Raw genomic sequence first — 22,146 nt, 5'->3', positions numbered from 1 at the left:
GGTTGGGTTGGAAGGGACCTTAAAGATCATAGAACCACAGAATGGTTGGGTTGGAAGGGACCTTAAAGGCTGTTCAGTTCCAAAACCCCTGACATGGACAGCACACCACCCACCAGCTCAGGCTGCCCAGGACCCCATCCATGGCCTTGGGCACCTCCAGGAGTACGACACCCATACTTCTCTGGGCAGCCTGTTCTAGTGCAATCACCAAAACACGGAACGTGTTTTAAAGGTGATTTTAAAAGTAATCGTGAAAGCACAGCCTTTAAGGTTGTTCCATGTTTGCTCAGTGGCGTTGCTGAGCAATATGAGGTCTACCAGGTGATGCCAAGACCGCTAAACCCACTTCAGATGCTCAAAGGAAAAAACTAATTCTAATTGCATCTAAGTGTCTTTCCAATGAGGGAAGAAATGGACTCTTTTAAGTCCCTGCTATGCAACAAGTAAGGCATTTTTTATATTTCTAGGAGGCCTGGCTAGCATGTGCTTTGGGAAAACTCATCCCAGGCGCAGACTGAGGCCCACACACTGGTGCAGCCATGGGGGGAGCCATGGGAAGAGAAGGGAAGAGTTAACTCCCTGAGTTGAGAGCATTACCTGTCACATGCCACAACTCCGTAATTACAGCTTCATGCCTCTCAGAAAAAAGGTTCTTATAAGAGTCTTTTAATCTAAAAGGCCAATTATATTAAAACAATGACTTCCATACTTAGATCCCCCTCTCCATGCACGCTATTGTGTTTGGTATAAATTTAGCAAGTTATACGGAAGATTAAAAATATGATTGCTGCTTGCCTGGAGGTAAGCAAGGGCGGTCCCCAGCAACGCAAAGCTCTGCTTTGTATTTCCATGGGGTGCTCAGCTCTGGGTGAGCATCTGGGGTAGCAATGTGGCTATCCTTCCATGACCATCCTGTGCCCAAAGCCACGCTGATGTTATGGGTTGTCGTCACAAAGCAAGGTGTATGGGATGCAGTGGAGTGTTCTCAGGTTGGATATTGGTCTGTGCTGAGATCTCACATTTATCCATGTTTAAATCACACTGGTCATTCTGTTTATACTGTTTGTGAAGGGACACGATGTGGTTTTCCCTGGCCTGTGAGCTCCAATGAGAAGCAATTAGCCTGAATGACACAGTGTGGAGATACGGGCAGGGCTCCAGAGCACCTCCCACTTCCAAGCAGTAACGGATTAATTCTGATATATATAACAAATCATGTATTTTTGGAGGGTTCACTACATCTCGCAGCTGCACCTTTCAGTCTCGGGGTGCATTGCTGGTGCCACCTGCACACAGTGCCAAGGTACAGCATGGCCTTTCCCTGGGCGATCTCAGTTCAGAACCATGGGCTCAGAACCCAGAGCCCCGATATTTATTGCCTTCCTCCCCAGCTCTCCTCTCCTGAATCAATAGTGCTGCAGGGTTAAAAGGTTCACTGCCTAGATCTTTTATTTATGCATTTACTTTATCCTCCCCCGCCAGGGCAGGGGATTTAAGATTTAAAAATTCCTTCTTCTCAAAAGCTATGATAAATATTGATGCAGTGCCTCAAGTAGCCTGAGCACAAGCCAGTATCTGTGAGGACCAGAAAGAAACTGGGCCTCTCTTCCAGACTAGAGCAAGGACTGACGAGCGCCGGCACTAACGAGCTGTCGACGCTGCAGCTCCTGTTGGAATTCACGTGGCGCTTGTACAAGATCAAGTGGAAATATTGGGAGATACCATCATTTCAATAGCAAGTGGCCCAAGGCTTTTGTTTCTAATAAACGGACAAGTTCCTTTAAGCCCGGTAATTAATCTGATAGATCCTTTCAATTTTATCAGCCCTTCTGTGACACCGCTCTTTAATCTCAGAGGCTCAGGCTTTCCTTAGGGCCGAAGCTGGTGACAGCAAGGCCGAGCTGCTTGCAGTGCTGGTCACTGCCGCCGTGCCCATGGCTCAGTGCAGCATTGCTGCTGGGGCTGCATGTCTCAGATCCCGAAATCAGGGTTTGCAGCTCAGTGCCCGAGCAGAACAGGAGTGAAGAGCTGGGTGATGGCTGGGGTCTGGGGGAAGCATGAGGAGCATCTGCCTTTCCTCCATCTTTTATTGCTCAGATGAATTACGGCCTCAAGGAGAGAGGCACAGAGGTTTTTTTACTGCTTTCAAGGAAGTGTGCTCAGGTGAGGTTTCTTTATTGCTTGGGCCACTCTTCTCCCTGCAGCTGGCTCAAGGTGGCTGTCCCATTGGGAGAGATGTGCTCCTTCCCAGGCAGACAGCCAGGTCACCTCTAAGAGCCCATCTGGTGAGGTTCAGCTCATGTTCCACCATCTAGCCACCCCTGCAGTTCGTTTCACTGGTATTTTTTATGAAAGAAGCTATACAGCGCCATTCCCCTTTGGGACAGGTTGTCCAGCCCAGGGCCTCCACCCTATGTTTCTCAGTGGGGGTCCCTGGGCTGTCTGCAAGGGGCACGAGGGGCGAGCTTGAAGTAAATGAACCATGGAATCATAGAATATCCCACATTGGAAGGGACCCATAAGGATTGCCGAGTCCAACTCCAGGTGAAGCTCTGGAGGAAATTAAATTAAGGCCACCCTAATTCCAAGGAAGGCTGTCAATGTGGGGATTTAATGAGGTTTAACTAATCCACTTTATAAATTAATTCAGATTAATTTCTCTGGGCTTCCCCAGGTAGGCAAGCTTCGGGAGAGAAAGGAGAAAGCCTTCCAGCAATTGGCTTACTGAAGGTGAGAGGATTATGCGAAGAGAAACCTTTCGAAGAGCGATATGCATGATTTTAATCACACAGCTTCCACTGAAATTAAGATGAAACAAGCCATTAATAGCCCCAAACTTTTCACTGTGATAAGAAAGGAATCATGCTGTCATGGTTCTGCTGGCTGTGAGCACCAGGCTCCAGCAAACAGCTCGATGCAAAGCTCAGCACTGCGGCCCGAGGGACAGCTGAGATTGAAGGCAGGATCTCTGAGCTGACAGCTTCATGCACTGCACATTGCCTTGCCACAGCACTCTCCTGTCTGCACAGAGCTGTACGTCTCCTGTCCCAGGTCCTTGCACGGAGCACAGATGCTGTCCCTTTGCCCTCCTGACCCACACTGCTTGTTCTTTATGAGGTTTTGGTTGTCTCAAATCTTTCAGAGTTTCACTGAATGTAAAAAAGGGAAGAGACCAAGCAACACCAAACTTCATGGAATCATAGAATCATTAAGGTTGGAAAAGACCTCTGAGATTCTCCCATCCAACCATCAGCCTGCCATGAATGGGTACTCGACCTTTTTGACAAGTGATGGTCAGATTGTAGTGAGAAGTACATGATGCCTAAGCCCATGCCTTTGATTTGGGCAGTAAGATATCACATTCAAATTATTTGGAGCTGTTGGGCAAATAACAAAAAACATTTGGAAATCTCTGTTATGTTACCAAAAGGAAGCGCTGACCCATCAGCTATATCATCTGTCTATATCTGTATCACTATATCATAATATAACAATATCACTGTATGACAATATCACAAAATCACAATATCACTGTATCACTATGTAATTATATCCATCCTGTTCATAATAAATACACATGTATAGATCCATACATACACATGTGTATATGTATATATGTAATATATTTACACACACATGTAGAAATACATGTGTGTATTGCATGCATACACATACACACAGATACATTTATACAACCACATATGCACATGTATGTACATATCTGTAGATATTTACCTAAGACATATAATACATATATTATAGATATATATGTTTTATAGATACATATGTATAGACACATCTGTACATATCAGCGTGTATCTGTGTATAGATATACAGTGTATACATATGTACATATGCACATATGTATAGTGTGTAATGTATGCAATATGTGCATATATATGTGCGTATATGTGCGTGTAGCATGTGTATATATATGTACACTGTATATCTATGCACAGACATACATATATGAATAGACATGTATGTCCACATATATGCATATACCCATACATGTGTATATATATGAATGTATTCATATATATGCATACATACACGCAGATATATATACATAGGTATAGGTGTATATATACATTACAATGCATATATACCTACACACACATATGTACCTATCTACACATGCATACCCATGCATATTTGGACACATTGCTGCATTGCTGGAGGCAATGGAGCTGCACACACCTCTGTGCCTGTGACATAGGATCTATATAACTGTGAGCATGCCGGGAGCGCTGACGCTCCGTCTCCTACACCCGCATGCCACCCGACACACAGCCACCATGGGGAAGGACCTGATGCGGAAAATTTGTCGCTGCGCAGAGAGATGTGATCCTCAATGAATAAATCCAATATATTCTACATCAATCTCCTGCTACGGCCTCTTTTATTGCACCAGCCAGCATGTTTCTCCACTTGAGAGGCTGGAGAGCCTTATTTATTAGCATCGGAACACAAGCGCTTCGCCGCGTCTTTGTCTGCTTTACTGCCTTTGTCACTGTGCCGCTGCCACTGTGCATCCCTTTATTTTGTGAGGTTGATCATTTAGGCATTAAACCTTTGTTCCTACCTGAAATGTCAGCTGTGCAAGCCTTTTCCTTGGGGGCGGAGCATCTCTTGGGGTACAAGGACGGGGTGCAGCACGGTGCTGCCAGCACAGATCTCCAGTCCCTCCCCAGCACTGGGAGATCCTCACTGGTCACCGTGGTGATGCTTCATGAAACACAGGAAAGCCATGCTGTGTATGGGCAAGGGAAGGGGTTGTCCCACTCTGCTCTGCATCCAGCACTGCATGCACACTGGATGCCACAGTATCACAGGGACATCAAAATACAAGAGTGTCCAAAGGAGGGCTGCAAAGATGGGAAAGGGTCTGGAGGGCGAGGGGCGTGAGGGGGACCTGAGGGCCCTTTGTTTGTTGGGCCCAGAGAAGAGGAGCTGAGAGGAGGCCTCATGGCGGCCTACAGCTCCTTATGGCCCAACAGCTCCTCATGGCCCTACAGCTCCTCATAACAGCCCAACAGCTCCTCATGGCCTTACAGGTCCTCATGGAGGCCTACAGCTCCTCATGGCGGCCTACAGCTCCTCATGGCGGCCTACAGCTCCTCATGGCGGCCTACAGCTCCTCATGGAGGCCTACAGCTCCTCATGGCGGCCTACAGCTCCTCACAGCCCTACAACTCTTCATGGAGGCCTACACCTAACCCATGGTGGCCTACAGCCAACACATGAGCTCTGCTCTCTGGTGACAGTGACAAGGCCCGAGGAAACAGCACAGAGCTGTGTGAGGGGAGGGTCAGGTGAGGGTATGGAAAGGCTGTGCTGCAGAGGGCGGTGGTCATGGCACAGCTCCCCAGGGCAGCTGGCACGGCCCCGAGCTGCCGGAGCTCAGGGAGCACTGTGACACAGCTCTCAGCCATAGGGTTAGAGTGGGGCTGTGTGGGGCGGGGGTTTGGACTTAATGGCCCTCAGAAACCCCTTCCACCTCAGGATATGCTGTGACTCTGTGATTCTATGATCTGGTTGTCCTCCAAGAGGCACAGCAAGAGGCATCAAGATGCAAACAACAAAGCAGCTTTTGAGGACACCTGTGCTGCTGTACACAGCAGACACAATGAAAACAGTGCCAGCAGCGTAATGGTTTAACCTGGTGGTGCAAATGTGCTCAGCCATCTACCCATAATAATGCAAAAACAAATATTACAGCATTATGGCTTTCAGGTATTTTCCCAGAGAAGCCACGTTTGATATTGCTTTGAGAGCATGGCCAGGGTATACGGCTGGAGATAAATGCGTGGGGCAGACTTATATTCAGTTCCCGGCAAAATGGGGGGATATAAGCCAGTCCGACCTCATATTATGTTGATTCCAAAGTAATTACATTTGTTGTTTGCAGGATCTGTAGTAAATCGAGTTGTGGCAGTTATGTGGATGCTTCACAGAAGCAATTTCAGAGATCATTAAATATATCTTACATTGGTTACACATCACATTAACCCCTCCAGCACCTCGAGACATATGACATCCATTCACCAAATAGGCAGTTTTTGTGGGACTGGATGCCAAAGGCAATCCAATAGAGACAAAACCAGGAAATGTTTGCCAGTACTGCAGAGGGCTGTTGTTCACTACAGAAACACAGGGACTGAGAACTGTGTGCGTGGCTCATACAAACTGCAGACCACCTCAGGGGGAGGAAAGCCATGGCCTATGGTCTCTCCCAATGTGCCAAAGCCCCACACTGTGCAGTGGACACAACGGGCACTGCAGCCTGGTTGAAAACTTTTGTCATCACTGCAAGGAGGTGGGGAAGAAGCAGCATTTCAGGGCAGAGAAGGCAAAAACCCAGCAGCTTGACAGTCAGAAAACTTCCCCATATGGCAGGAAACACCAGCTCACGTCCCATCTCCACCCTCTGAAGATGTCCATGGTATTTTTAAACAACACCTAAATATAGATGAGCACGTGCCACACGAGGGGAACATACAGGGGTTGGGTCCCATGACAGCTTTCACCCCCTTGGCCTCCTTTTGGAGCATCACAGCCGTGGAGCTGTCCTGCAACATGCAGCCCCAGCTCCACGCAGGTGGTGGTGATGGCAAAGCCAGCAGCTCTGGGTTCTGGCACTGCTCCTGCCCTGCTCAGAGACAGCGAGACTGCCTGCGGGTGTCTGACTGAATGCAAGCTGTGTGCAGGTGTGAAGGACACCAGCAGGCAGCAAGCAAAACGTGCTGGCAGAGCAGGAGGAGAAGCTCTCCTAGGATGCTTTTTGTTTCATCTGATCTAATTCAGCCCTTGTCTAATGCAATCTTTAATGCCATAATAGGATTTTGGCCAAGCCTTGAGATGTGTGCAGCCTCGTCATGCTCTTTTTGCCTTGGGAGTTGTTTTTATTGTTGGGCCACAGCTTTGCCCCCATTATCATCCATCACTACAGTGAAAACAATTCCAAGAGGCTTTGTCTGCAATGTGACAAATGTCTGGGGCAGCGCTGCCCATGTACACTCCTTGTGGACTTGCGGAGAGGAGCTAAGGTCCTGGGGACAGAGGTGCTGTGCACAGGGCTGAGACTCTGGCAGGAGCTTGCACCAACTGCACTGGAGCCAGAGATGCATTCTGCTGGGATGGAGGGGGTGAGGAGGTGCTGGCTGAAGTGGTATAGCTTTGGTTTAGGCAGGATGGCTATCTGCTCAGCATCCCATGTCTCTGTGGAAAGACCCTGAGGATCACCAGAGGAGGGTCAGGTTGAGTATGAGGAATGATTTATTCTCCAAAGAACAGTCAGGCACTGGCACAAACTGCCCAGGGAGTGGGGGGGCACCGTCCCTGGAGGTTTTTAAGAAAAGTGGAGATGTGGCCCTTGGGGACATGGTCAGTGGGCATGGTGGGGGTGGGCTGGAGTTGGTCTTGGGGATCTTAGAGGTTTTTTCCAACCTTAACAATCCTATGATTCTGTGATTCTATGATGTTTTAGGCTCCCAGAGGTTACCTGGTGACCTGCCCTCAGAAACACATTTTCTATTCCCTCCTTAAGAAAGGGTGCAAAAATAACCCTTGTTGGTGCATCAGCAATCTACGGCATCCAGGAGCATGTTCTGTGCACATTGCACAGCTGCATTATGCATGCCTGTGTGTGGGAGTAGCAGAGCAGGGCACAAAAAAAAAAATCTCATCTGGTTTTTATGTGCTGTAAGTGCAGAGGGAAAGGGCACTTGTGCGATACATCCCTCCTTCCCCAGTGGCAACAGAAGGCAGTGTTTTACAGCACCTTGAAAGGCCCCAAGTAAATGAAGCCCGTGTCCACTGCATAACAGAGGGAGAGCACTGAGGGAGCATGCCTTCTTTCTGAGCTCTCCTGCTTGTACACTGCTTGCACATGGCTTTTCCCTTTTGCCACCCCCAGTCCTGACCCCATAGGTCAGGGGTTGGCCCTGAGCCTGCCCTCTTCAGCCAGGAGCTCTCCTTTGTTGTAGCAACACCAACATCCAGGAACCAAAAATGTCCCCAAACCTCTTTCTTCCCCAGCACATGACTGCAGGTGAAAGGGGAACCCCTGCCCCACAGCCCTAAATCCTATGGAAAGTGTAAAGAGAAGGAAGTGGGGAGCAGACCATGCACTTGATACGCGTTGGTTGGCAAACCCTTAGCTATCTCACCCTTCCAGCTGCCAGGGCTTGAAGGATATCCCCCAAACTGTTCCTCTCCTCCCCCCACAGCTGGGGGTCGCGGGGGCGGGAGGCAACTGGATGTTCAACAAGCTGAGAGTATCCCAAGGTTCCCCTTCACCCTCCTGAAATCACATCTGTTTTTTGTTTCCGCAGCTGACACATCCTCCGAGATGCATCCCTCTTGGCTGGATTAGTCACATTGCAAGATTTAAAGGGAAAAAAGAACACAACCTTATGCACACAGTTATTCTCGGTCTGAAAACGGTAGTTTTGGAGCAGAACGGAGCTGGAGGGCTGGAGTGTAAACCGAGATGCTCTATGTGATAAAGACCAGCTATTAAATAATTGCTGGGAGGAGGGGATCTAAATACTGCATTTTGGAGAAAGTGGATTCTTAGTCAAGCTAACAAACCCTTATTTTTGAGGCTCGGGCCTTAATGAAGGCAGAGGCTGGATGCTGCTGTTGCAGAGCCATTGCTTGGGACATGGCATGGCTGTGGGGCTGGGAGCACAGCTGGGGCCCTGAGGCCCCTCTCATGGAAAGCTGGGCCATAGGATGGCCTCGGGGGCTTTCAGATCACCCCAGAGAGCTCGAGGAGCCCCTGCAGAACCCAGTGTCAGCATCACAGCTCTGTGGGCTGTTCTGCACTACAGCCAAATGCTCCTCATACTGCTTAAACTGCAGCAAGCATTTATTGGTAATGATTTTGGAGCTGAAGGGAATTCCAGGAGGAACTTCCAGAACTGTGCAGCTATTAGGTACAAATAGTTGCTTTGGAGATGCTAAATATTGATGCTTCCCTCTTTCTTGACCTCAGGCCGGTGGGGAAGCTGAGTGTTTGTAACCACAAACTGCTGAACTAGAAGGAAAATCTTGGGTACAATTTTTTGCTGGTTTTGCACGGACCGACCATGGAGCTCGTTGCGTGGGTGGATGCGTGCAGCTGGGATTCATTCCTTTGGTCCACCCATGGCGCAGAGAGCTCTGAGGCCCCACTGTGTCAGGCTCAGCTGCAGGGCAGGATGGCTGCATTTGAAGAGCCGGTGACTTCAGAGCTGCAATGGAATTAATGGGAACGTACTGAATTTTTGAGGTGCTGGAGGTGTCCTTCTGCACACCTCTGGGGCTCTTTGTTTCCTTGTTTCTCCCCATTTTGTTTTCTGACTCACTTTATGAAGAACACATTTCCAATAATGCCCTTGGAAGGAGCACTTGATGATTGAGTGGTCTCGGTGTAATTTGCCTGCTGCTGAGTGTCGTGTTCCAGTTCTACCTAAATTTGGGCTGATGATTTATGAGTTAATGTTTCCTATTGCAAATTATATTTAAAGAGAAAAATGGGGCTTATTTTTTTTATTTTCAGAAAACCTAATGTTTATGCTTCATGTGCCACCGGAAGAAATAGAGTATTGCTGTTTGCAGACCACTTTTCCAGCAGGTAAAATGAAGTTATTCGGGCCATAGAGCTCTACTTGATATATGAATGGAATAAAATGAAAAGGCATTCACGGCCTGATTTGAAACCTCTTTAAGCCCTTGGGAGTCTTTTTTCCTTGCCATTACCGAGCTGAGCTCAGGCTGCCTCTATCTCATGAGGGCCTGGATGCCACTGCTCTTGTAGTAGCACAGCTCAGCTCTGAGTTCCACCTCCCAGAACAAGGACAGTGGATGTTCCAGTGCTGTCATTTAGTTAGCCCAATATTTGCACTTTTGTTGGCAGTGGTAGTGGACCTGTGATGCACTTTTCCGATCACATCAATCCATGCGAGAGATGTTCTGACATCCTGCTGGGCTTGTAGAAATGCGTGCACCATCTCTGCTTTTTCCAACACCTTTCTGGAGCATTCCCTCGCCTCCCATCTTCTGTCTCACCTGGCACGAACTCCCCCAGCTGAGCATGCATTATTAAAGCCATCGCTTCTCATTACATCAGCCACCGAGGTGAGTGCGGTGCCTGTGAATGGCACTGACAAAGAGCTGCTGCCGGAGGAGATCCCAGGAGCACCTGGAGATGTTCCTCACCCACCAGCTTCCTGGTCACTGTCATTGTCAAGGGGAAGTGGCTGCTCTCCTCCCTCTTGTGTCAACGTGTGGGGCACCCAGCTTTATGCAACCCTTGGTGGTGCCCCACGGCAGCTCCAGCTGTGTCTTCTGGTCAACAGCATCAGGGGATGCTGAAACACAACGTTCTGCAGAAAGCCAGTTCAGAACAGGATGGCTAATGAGGAGCAAAGGACTCAGAGCTCTGAGTTCAGCAGCTGGAGCAGGAAGGAAGAGACACAGTGCCCTGATGCTGGGAGATGGCAGATATCATCACTGCAGCCCTATCATCATTGCAGTTATCATCACTGCAAGCAACTGCACCTCCCATATTTCATAGCCATGTTCTTCATCCCATACTCCTCATCCCATCTTCCTCATGCCATATTCTGCACCTTACGTCCTCCATTCTACACTCTGCATCCCATGTTCCATCTTCCACATCCCGTATCTCGTGCCCTGTACATTGTATTTCATGTTTCACAGCCACGAGTTTGGGGCTGAGTGAAAGGAAATGGCTCGGCCGTTTGTGAAAGAAGCAAAAAGAAAGAAGTCACACCAGTGTCAGTTTGAAGTGATTTGTTGCAGCTTAGCCTTGTTTTAATCTTTGAAAGGTGGATTTTTCCGCATTTCATTTTGCCTTCCTTGCAGCTTTGTGAACTTTCAAAGGGCTTGGAGGAAAAAAAGACCAACAAATCCTGAACTTCTGAATCCCAAATGGCTCCCAGTTCCTCCTCCGAAGCAGGTTCGCCCCTCCTTCCATCAGCCCATTTGTGAAAGCAGATCTGTGAGCACAATCCAGGTGCGGGCTCCCGGGCAGGGAGAGAAAACCAGGATTTACAGCTTTGCTTATCCCTAGCTGGAGTTCTTAGAGGGGTTTTTAGCAAGCAGATAGAAACCCCGACTGATCCTGCCTCTGCGCTGAATAGGAGTACTTGCACTGCCTTAACTTTAAGTATTTCCTATTTGTTTCTGTCACATAATTTTAAGATCATTATAGCCCGGAGAAGTCCATGACCTCATTCAGTCAGAGCAGAGCAGAGATGCACAGAACCGCTCCCTCTGCCCTCTCAGCACAAAATCCTGCCGACACCGGAGCGAGGACTTTGGGCAAAACCCCTCCTTTTACATAATATTTGTGCTGAGGCTCTCAGGTAAGCTCATAGAAATGGCACAGCATGAGGAAACTGGGAGATATTTCCTACAGACGGAGACCAGGAGCAGCGCTCATCGCTGTGCACAGCCACTGCAGCATTCCAAGGAGCCTGTCCCATAGCTGTGCCTTCGTGGGGCACCAACGCACGCAGAAGGGGTGGTATCAGACAAGGCACTTGCACTAATTAATGTTGGATGGGGTGATAGGTTGTTTTTTTTTTTTTTTTTTCTTTTTCCCCTCGGCAGCTGGTCTTAAATGCAGACCGATTCACCAAAGTGATAATTAAGAGTAATTACGAAGCACATTGTAGCTTGCCCGTCCTCGGATGGGTAACATCTTCTGGGAACTCCGCTGTCATTTCCAGAGCACAGTGACCAAATTCTGCTTCAGATAACAGTGGGGGAGGGTGCATATTGGCCATGCAGCAGGATATCCCAGCTTCTTCCTCTGTATGCACAGAGTCTTAAAATTGGAGGCACTCCCTGTGTGCCCCCCCTGTGCCCCCATGGTGCCTGGAGCCCACGCACTGACCTCCCGCTGCCCCTCCAAGCCCAACAGACCTGTCATTTTCCCATCAATTATTTTGGAAACACTATTCTTGCTGCTGCCCTCTGTGATTTACGGTGACTTTTATAGAGAGGAATTGGGAGAGCAGTCAGATCGCAGCTCTGACTCCAGGCAATACATCCACCGTAAATTTAAACTTTCAGACTCAGAGCTGCGTGGCCAGCCCAAACCCTCCTCTCTCCCCGCAAGCAGTGTTGCTCTGGAAAGAAACACGAGGATGCGGGCATCCTTTTGGGAAGCAGAATTAAATCTGATCTCGTAGAGGGTGCAGAAGATTTTTTGTATGGTTTGTCCAAGATGTGTGGCCTGGAGAAGAGAAGGCTCTGAGGAGGGCTGAGAGCAGCCTGTCAGTACCTAAGGAGGGCTGTAGGAGGGATGGGGACAGACTCTGCAGCTGGATCTGCTGTGAGAGGACAAGGGCAAATGGTTTCACACTAAAAAAGGGGAGATTCAGACTGTATATAAGGAAGAAAAGGGCGGTGAGGCACTGCACAGGGTGTCCAGAGAGGTGGCGGTGCCCCGTCCCTGCAGACACCCAGGGTCAGGGTACAGGGCTCTGAGCACTGATGGAGCTGTGGCTGTCCCTGTGCATTGCAGGGAGTAGGACTAGGTGGCCTTGAAGGTCCCTCCCAACTCAAACAACTCCATGATTCCATGATACTGTAAAACAGGGTCTATGTTTTCTCCCACATTTTGCACGCGTTAGGCACAGAGCAAATCCCCATCCCATCAGGACCGCAGGCTGAGCCCTCACTGCAGCCCTCCCACCCCACCCACCTTTTCAGCAGCAAGAAAATCCCTTTTGCAGTGTTTGCTCCTTCATCCCAAGCTCTGGATGTCACTGAGCACCAATCATGGGAGCGGAGGGGCTTCCTGGGGAGCAGCGCCAGCTCCTGCCCGTGCCTGCGAGCGCTGCCAGCAGGAGCCCTTTTGTACACTTTTCCTTTTGCTCTGCTTCCAGAGGGCTGTTCACAAGCTGGCAAAGGCCCGGCAAATTAGTAATAATGAGCTAATTTCCATGCCATCTGCTGATTGCTTTCCTCAGCAGCACTTGGCTCCCGAACAGGAGTTTTCCCACTCTCCTTCTGTCTCTGGACACAGTGACGGCCCGCCGGCATTCGGGAAGTGGTTCAGCAGGGAAACCTCCTGGTGGGTCCTGGTGTGTGGAGCTGGTTTTTGGGAGCATCACTGCCTCTGGAGAGCCACAAGCCACTCTGGGGATAGGCAGTGCTGGGGGAACGTCCCTTGGGGTGTTCCAGAACCAGGGGATGTGGCACTGAGGGACATGGTCCATGGGCATGGTGGGGGTGGGCTGGGGTTGGGGATCTCAGGGGTCTTTTCCGACTTAAATGGTTCTGTGACTCTATGATGCTTGGATTCTGTGCTTCTATGTTATTACTATTATTACCTTTACGGATATTATACAAGCAATGAAATTTCACCTGTGTGCGTCTGTGTGCATTTTGGAGATCCCAAGAGCATCGTCCCCTTGTAGAGGCTCTATGGGCATCTGCCTTTTTCACACATCACAGTCACAGCAGTTCTGGTTTTACAGCCTGAGCACGACCTGACCTGGACAGAGAGCACAAGGAGATGGGGAGGACGTCTGTCCCTGCGGCTGTCCCTGGCTGTCTGTCCAGCTGGCACCGCAGAGCTTGCTTCCAGCACTAGGGCATGCCAGGCAATAGCTGTGCAATGGGGAGAAACGCATAGATACGTTTTAGTGCTTTCGTTGAGTGTAGCAAAGTGAACGAAAATTCAAATGTTTCCCGTATTGTTCCTAAAGGGACAGGGTTTTACTTTTTCTCATTACCTTCCTCTTGCAGCTGCTGGTTAATGGAAAGCAGCGATATATGATTTTCCCTACTCTGACTTATTGTGTGCGTGTATTTGCAGGCTCAGGATATTACGCTGGGGATCTATGGATTGTTTTATTTGGTTTATATGGAATTTGGGAGAGCAGGAAACACATTTAACTCTAATCACCTCGGGAATAGGTCACATAACCCGGAGAGCCATGAACCTTTCATAACAAATCTATACGGCCAGGTGTGAGAGAAAATGAAGTCCATATGTTGAACACGAAATGGGCAAGCAGAAATTTCCTAGAAGCTGTAAATAGGATGTACGTCCACTTTCACCTGATCATGAGAAATTACTGGTAAGCCAAAGCAGATCCTTTCCTATGAATGGGAACGTGCTCTTCCTTTTTAGACTGTGAGCATGAAGCACACTGGGTTTTGCTGGAGCTGAAGCCCAGACCCTTTCCAACCCTGAGCCCCGAGCTGGGCTCTGAGGCACTGCAGCATGCACTAACTCCAGCCTGTGGTTTATTTGGTCAAACAGCCCCCAGAGAAGGAATTTTTCACGCTTTGCATTTTGCTGTTCAGCGGGATGTAGAAGTTCACACCTTTGGAAGGCACCGTAAACATCATGGTGCTGGGGAGACATCCCACGTCTGAGGACACACGGCTGCTGTTTGCATCCCGCAGACACGTGGAGCTCCTGCAAGCAGCGCTGATTGCGTTCAGCTGCATCCACTGCCCCTCGGAGTAAGCCAAAGTCTGGACTTTGCAAATAATTGGACAAATTTGGGTCCCAGGATCTGCAGAGTGGGTGTGTGGGGGCATTGGTTTGGCAGTGGGACCTGAGAGCAGCTAGGACAACAAGGCCTGGTGTTGCCATGCCCACGGCCGAGCGCTCCCAAACCCTGCTGCCAGCCGTCACCGCCGGCTGCAGGAGGGACGTAAACAGATGGAACAGTTTTCCATAAAAATGCAAACAGGTTGTAAAAATGTCTTCGAAATCTAAGTATTCGGTGTGAACGCACCAGCTCGGATGAATATTTTGACAAGAAGAAGCGAAAGAAAGAAGAAGAAGTTGAATGATGTCAGGACAAATTGTTTGGGTTTCCATGCTACTATGTTGCTGCAAAAGCCATGGTTTATTTAATTAAGGCTACACATGAACTTAACAATACAGAAGTCTATAGAAAAGTAAATTTGGAAGTCAAACCGAAATGGGTGTCGGTGTTATGAAAATAACGTCTTTCACTGTCGTAGAGCGATTTTTCCCTGAGTTCTTTTGGTTTCCCCATCCGCTCCGCTTTTTCCCAGTAAAGCAGCAGCTGAGGCTCCATGGTTTGGTCCCAACCAGGGCTCCCACGCGGCTGCAGAGCCTCGGGATGCCTGGGAGCTGACGCGGCGTGTGGTCAGCGGCCCCCGTCTGGATGGGAAAAGCAAAGTGTGTGTGCATTCTGGCTGGCTTTTGCCAAGATCTTTTCCAAGTAGTTGGGTTCCGCTGTGATTTTTCTGTTTTTCTCCCCCAGAACACAAAGGCGTTTGTGTTGGTCGTGGGAGGGTTGGATGTGGCGAGGGCTGAAGAACTCCCAGTAAGAGATGCGCAGCACCCAGAAAGGATAAATGAGCCCTTTGTAATGCCACCATTGTTTGGTCCTTCAGCTGAAAAGATGCTGCCTGTCCTCTGCGTGTTGTTTTCTTGCTCTCATTAGTGTTTGGTTTAGCATCCAGGAGCCTAGCATCTTGAACCCTTGAACCCTGAACATCTTGTGTGTGATGCCACAAGTGATGCCACTTATGGCAAGGCACCTCCTGGGGTCAGTGGTGATCCTCCTGTTCTGAATTCAGCCCCTCTGCTGCTGAAAGCCCTTGGTGCTCCTGACAGCGGTTCCTGGTGAAGCTGAGATCCTGCATTCACCCTCACGCCCACCTGGGATTAGACCTAGTGCCTTCCCTGCAGACCCAGTGGGAGCCAACAGTTCGATGTCAGCTGAGCTGGTGTTTCCTGGAAGGTGTTAGCACATCCACTTCCTTTGTTATTATTTCTATATGGTTTTCAGCCTGAATTTCCCTTGGGTTGGCATTCAATTCTGTGTAGAAGAAAAACTGTGCTTTGTCCCTCTGGTGTGGACAGTTAGAAGAAGGCACGAGCTGCTCCTGGTGCTTGGGGCTCTCATGCAGCAACCCACGCAGGTGGTGACAAAGGGGACAAATGCCCTGGTCCTGGGAAGCCCAAAGCACAACCAGGTGGGATTCCCACTGGAATCTCATGCTTGTTTCCTGGAGAAAAACCCTCCTGAAATCACAGAATCACAGAACCATTAAGTCTGGAGGAGACCTCTGGGATCCTCAGGTGTAACCCCAACCCAACCCACCACGCTCCCTGACCGTGTCCCTCAGTGCCATGTCTATATGTAAATAAACCCAACCCTCAACCAGAATAATACTGCCAAGGGACAGGGACCCTGTGCACCAGTGCACTTGACATGTGACTGCTGGAAGGAGTGCTGGTGCTGGTTACGTCGCGTTGCTCGGCCTTCTGAGAGAAGGAAATACACATCCCTCACCATGGCCATGCGTGCTTCCAGCCCCATGTCCTGGGATGTGCTAAATCAAATTATAAAGTGATGCTGACCTGTGACGAATTGCAGCACGACGTTCAGGAGGTGGATCATTGACAATGCAAAGGTTTTTATGCCAGTAGTGGTTTCGACCTGGTTATTACAAATGGCCGCCTAGAGCAAGGGTAATTTGTAGAGCTATGAGAACATGAAAAACCCACCAATGGCAGCTTGGTTTGCTCATTAGAAAAATCCCCGGGGCTCACATGGTGGGTAGAGAGAAGGCAAACAGACAGGTGCCCATTATGGATCCATCCCAACACTCTTTCAATGCGCATGGTCCTGTGCAAGCAGCCCTGGGCTGGTCCTGTCCCTGTCCCTTTGCCCCAGGTTGGGTTCCATCCCTGTCCCTTTGTCCCAGGTTGTGTTCCTTCCCTGTCCCATCACCCTGGACTGGTTTCCATCTCTGTTCCACTACCATGGAGGCGCTCAGTGGGTGCCAGGGAACGCAATGGTGGTGAAGATGGGGATAGGAAGAGCAAGGATGGGGGAGAAAGCTTCCACTTGCCACCATACATTTTCCTATCTAAAAATATTGCTATAGAAAAAACCTCTAATTATCACTGTTGGTGCCATCGGTGAGGTGTTGTGCTCAAACCCGGCCTCATCATTGCTGTCGGTGTTTGAAAACTAAGGAAATCAGGTGGCACCAAGTTGAAGAAACAAAATGGGAAAGCGTCTTGGAGGCAAAACGTAACAGGAGAATATTGGGGAAAAGTCAAATCTCCGCTCTGTGCATTGCATTATAACAAAAATTGAGCCAAGAGATCCGAGTCTGACTGCAGTCTCTTGGCACGGGGATTTTTATTCAGAGCATGAACAATGAATTTGCATCCTAGGAAACAAATGCACTCCACATGCCCCGAAACAAATAAATGTAAGACATCCCTTTATTCCGTAGCCAGGAATCTTAATCTTGCCGATAAACAAACCGAAGGAAAAAAACCTCTCAAAAAGTCATGGATTTTTTTAGCAATATATTTTCTCAATTTAAAGGAAAAAAAAAATAAGAGTGGAATGCTGAAGAGGAAATAATTCCCATGCGCTGTTTGAGTCCATTAGATCCCCCGGTACCCCAGATGTCAGGAAGAGGGGAGAGGAGATTCAGGCTCACGCTGCAAACAGTACTTGAAGGATCTCAGCCAAAAAGCCCATTGGCAACGTTTCGTCTGTCTGTCCTCCTCCATCTCACCCACTCTGGGCTGGTAGGTCTGGGGCTGTTCCACATTCTTTGTGATGTCTTGTGCTGAAGTTCACTCATAGTTTTGTAGTGTCTGGGCAGAATATCGCACATTGATTTTGTGGGTGAAGAGGAGCATGTTGGTACTGCTGCAATGTGTAACTGCAGGGCCAGAGTTTCTTCTTCCCCTAAATGCCCCTCAACTGGAAATTCCAGATGAAATGCCTGATTTCTTGACCAACGGATTAGCAATGAATTAGGGGGGGGATCATCATCCCTTGGGGGGTGTCCCAGAGCCATGGGGATGTGGCACTGAGGGACGTGGGCAGTGGGCATGGTGGGGTGGGCTCTGGCTTGGCTTGGGGATCTTAGAGAGCTTTTCTAACCTCAATGATTCCATGATTCTCTTAAATCCTGGCCAAAATGAAGGCCATATAGAAGCCCCCACCTCATGGCTTAGTCCCCACTTTGTCACAACCCCCAAAACTCACTGGGAACATCACCTGAGGGGCTCAGATTTGGTTGTCAGCATCAGGGAGGGAACAGGGATGCAGCAAGGTGACCCCAAGTGCGTGCGCCCAAACCTCTCCATCACGCCGCGGGACAGACAGTAATGCAGATAAAACAGCCATACACACTGCTTGGACAGGTGCAATAAATTAATCTCGCATATGGTGAGGCTCAGGATCGGGCTGTTTCAGGAGAGGCCATCAATCAGTGCAGCATCGTTACCGCGGGGTCGGCAGAGCCGCGGGGCTGCCTGCACAGGGGTTTGCTGCGCACGGGTTTGCACGTTAACACTGGAGCTGCTTCAGAGGGAAACCATCTGAAAACTGCACTGCATCCCATAGAGTGTCTGTGTGGGTGCTGTTGTATTTTCTGTTAACAAATAAAAACACTGCACCCAAGGATGAGCACAGCAGTGCAGAGGTCCCAGCACCACCGCCGTCCCCCCAGGTAGGTTTAGGGCCTTGGCACAGCCCTCCTTTGTTCCATCTTTTTTACGTCCTATTTTACAGGGTGGTTTCCTTCTTTCAGTGTCATTTGAGGAAAAAAAGGAACGGAAAAGGATTTTGGTATTTTCTAAGCATTGCTACAATTCTAGAAGGCTTCTGCAAGACAAGAGTCAGGTTGGCTGGCAGCCTGGGTTTTAAACACTCCCTTCCTGCTAAAAGGAAAATAAAATCAGGGGTTCCCAGTGCTCTTTCTGCACTTTAACCTCCTCACTTTCTTGAGGCTTGGATTGTGAACACCTTTAGAAAACATGTTTTTTTTTTAGCACGTGCTCATCGCCAGCAAAAGCCCTCTGTAAAAGCGTCCCCATTTTTGATTTTCAACCCAAGCCCGGAGTGCTGAGCAGTGTCACCTGCAGGGAGGGGCCGCCCGGTTCCTGCCTCTGTGCCACAGGGGGAAAAACAGGAAAAAACAAAGCAAGAGGACGAGGAAGTCCTTGGGGTGCTCCCAGGAGGTTATTTAAAGCCCGGAGAAGTTCCTCCTTCCCGAGCTCATCTGCTTCCTCCCATTTGTTCTCCCCATTCTGCAAGGTCCACTATACCATATTATTTATATATATGTACGTATCTGGTGGTTGGAACTGGATGGTTCCATGATCCTTCAGGTCCTTTCCAACTCAAAGCCATTCTGTGATTCTACGATTTACGGTCCCGTGGGATAAGCTCCCTCCTATCCTTGTGAGAGGGGCTGCTGCGTGAGCACAGGGAGGCAGATCATTTTAAAGGTTTTTTTTTTTCCTTCTTTAAGAAGCAAATAAATATTTCACAGGCCTGGAGGAAGATGCTTGATGCCTGAATAGTTCCCATCGAGGGGACCCAGTGTGAAATTTCTCTTCTGAGAACACTATTCTTACATTTTTGTTTCATTGTGCATAAACAGTGATGGATTTCGTGGTCCGAGATTAATTTAGACATGGGATAATGGCAAGCCAGGAGCGCTCATCAAAGGGCCACAGCAGACAAAAGATGGGTGTTGGCCTCATATCCTGGGAGCACCAAGGATGTCCAGCTGCTAACCATAGGAAACCAGCAACATGAGGATTTGGGTACCAACTTCTTTTTTTAACCAAAATGCAGAAGATACGCAGATGACTCAGGTGCTCTCCAGCACCGTTATGATGCTCCAGAGCCATGGGGATGTGGCACGGAGGGACATGGTCCCTGGGCATGGTGAGATGGGTTGGAGTTGGGCTTGAGGATCCAAGAGGGCTTTTCCAGCCTTAATGATTCTATGATTTCGTGATTCTACAATATGTGGAACAATTCATGTGCTTTTTAAGCCTGCTGACTAATGACTGTGCTATTGGCATTGCACCGCGCTAACTGCAGGTAGAGCTGGCCCCTCCTTAGGATCCGAGCCCTTCTGATAACAGCACTGCATCCATAAGAGCAGTGCTGGAGATTCCTGGTGAGGAACGTAATGCAAGATTCGGGAAGAGTGCAGCTGCTTGCTGCCTGCACCCTGCGTCCCTGCATATTTATCCACACACTGCTGTGTGCCGTGAAAGGCCAAAAGGAGGCAGCTGCTGTGTTTTTCTGCCTGGATTGCTTTCTCATTTTGCCACAGGTTGGCTGCTGCCCTGTTTGCTGCACACTCAGCGCAGAAACGCAGCAGTGACGTTGTCACAGGCAGCTGGAGCGTGTGAGGGCAGCAGGTAACCAAACTGCTGAAGGGTGTGTGGGATCCCTGGGATTTCAGCTGGGGCAGAACACCACTCTGAGTGTCCTACTGCACCTCGGAGCTCTTCTTCAGGAAGTAAAACCTTCTCAACCCCCACTGCGCCTGCTGGTTTTTCATGCAGCTGAGCAAGGAGGTTCTGGCCACTTGCTGATGCAAACACGCAGGCTGGGGGGTTATATAAACGTTATTTTTAGATGTGATAAAAAAGCAAGACAAAACAAAACAACCACCAACTGCAGCAGTTCTTTAAAGCTAAGACATTCTCCCCGCTGGCTGCCTTGTGCTGAAAGGCCATTATGTTTTGAGGAGGGATTGCGCTCACTCTCAGTGCAGGCAACCCAATTGCGTGTGTGCTGATGGGCTGGATTTAGAAGCAGCTTGGCACCGTGCAGCCCTCACCTGCGGACCCCGCTGTCCCCAGGCAGAAGTTCACGCTGATGGGGAGGAATGGGGTGATTCCTACAAGGCACATCCAGCCCTGACAGGTGCTTTTCCCAAGCACCCTGCAGCCATCTCTCCTGCTGCCAGCTTCCCTGCTGCATCCCTGAAGTCTGCTGCAAAGAGAAACAGTGGTTTTTTATCTTTATATTTTTATTTTCCTCTTTTATTGCATATGGCGATATCTTGCACAAGCTGCATGCACTTTACCTCAGATATGAGGCTGGGATGCCCCTGTCTTCAGTGGAACAGAATTTGCGTGGATGCACATGCCTGTAAGATCGTGTTCTGCTGAAGAGTGGTGCCATATTCACTAGAAATTAGAAGTTTAAGAGAATAAGCTTGCTTGTAATATTGGTTTTTTTTTTTTATGGAACAAGAAATATGCAGTGTAGGCTTAGAATTACCAATTGCAGAATCACTGAGGTTGGAAAAGACCTCCAAGATCATCTAGTCCAACCACACTATTGCAAAGAATATTTATTTTTCATGCAAAAGAGAGCAAAAAGACTGCAGCCTCTGAATGTGTGCGACGCCCATTGAGGGTGGCTGGCTGGTGTTGTTTCTAGAGGGGTTTGGTAACAACCAGTGCTCCACAGTGGGGCATTTCCTATTTCATGTCTCCATGTTGTGTGTTTTCCTGCCAGTGTTAAACACCTCATGTTGTTTTTCCTACTTTTGAGTTCATTCGAGGAATGTCTCTGCACACCAGGCAGGCAAATGGATCGTGCTGTTGTTAAATGAGCTTAATGAGGTGTCAGGAGCCAAAAAGTATTCTCATGGCAGTGAGGCCTTCTGGTAATGAAACAGTTTTTTTACCCCACTGGAGACGTTTCTCCCACTCTAAAGAAAAGAATGATTGCCTTCTGGGAGCAAAGTCCATCCTCAGCAGCTTAATTTAGTATTTAAAAATCTATACAGAATTAGTACATTCACTTGTACGCTATGTAATGGGCTTCGTTGGATGTACCCTAACAGAATGGGAAGACATACAAGGAGTGGCTGAGGCCCCTTGGTTTCATAGAATCATAGAATCATTAAGGTTGGAAAAGACCTCTAAGGTCGTCAACTGTTTGGCTCAGAGAAGATGAGCTGAGAGGAGGCCTCATGGCAGCCCTACAACTCCTCGTGTTGGCCCTACAGCTCCTCATGGCAGCCCTACAACTCCTCATGGTGGCCCTACAGCTCCTCATGGAGGCCTACACCCAACCCATGGAGGCCTACACCCAACTCATGGTGGCCTACAACCAACCCATGAACTCTGCTCTCTGGTGACAGCAACAGGGCCCGAGGGATTGTCACAGAGCTCTGTGAGGGGAAGGTCAGGTGAGGGTAGGGAAAGGCTGTGCTGCAGAGGGCGGTGGTCATGGCACAGCTCCCAGGGCAGCGGGCACAGCCCCGAGCTGCCGGAGCTCACAGGGTGCTGGGACACAGCTCTCAGCCGTAGGGTTTGGGTGGGGCTGTGTG

Source organism: Numida meleagris, chromosome 5 (genome assembly GCF_002078875.1).
Source record: "Numida meleagris isolate 19003 breed g44 Domestic line chromosome 5, NumMel1.0, whole genome shotgun sequence".
Lineage (NCBI taxonomy): Eukaryota > Metazoa > Chordata > Aves > Galliformes > Numididae > Numida > Numida meleagris.
This window is presented reverse-complemented; position numbering follows the sequence as displayed.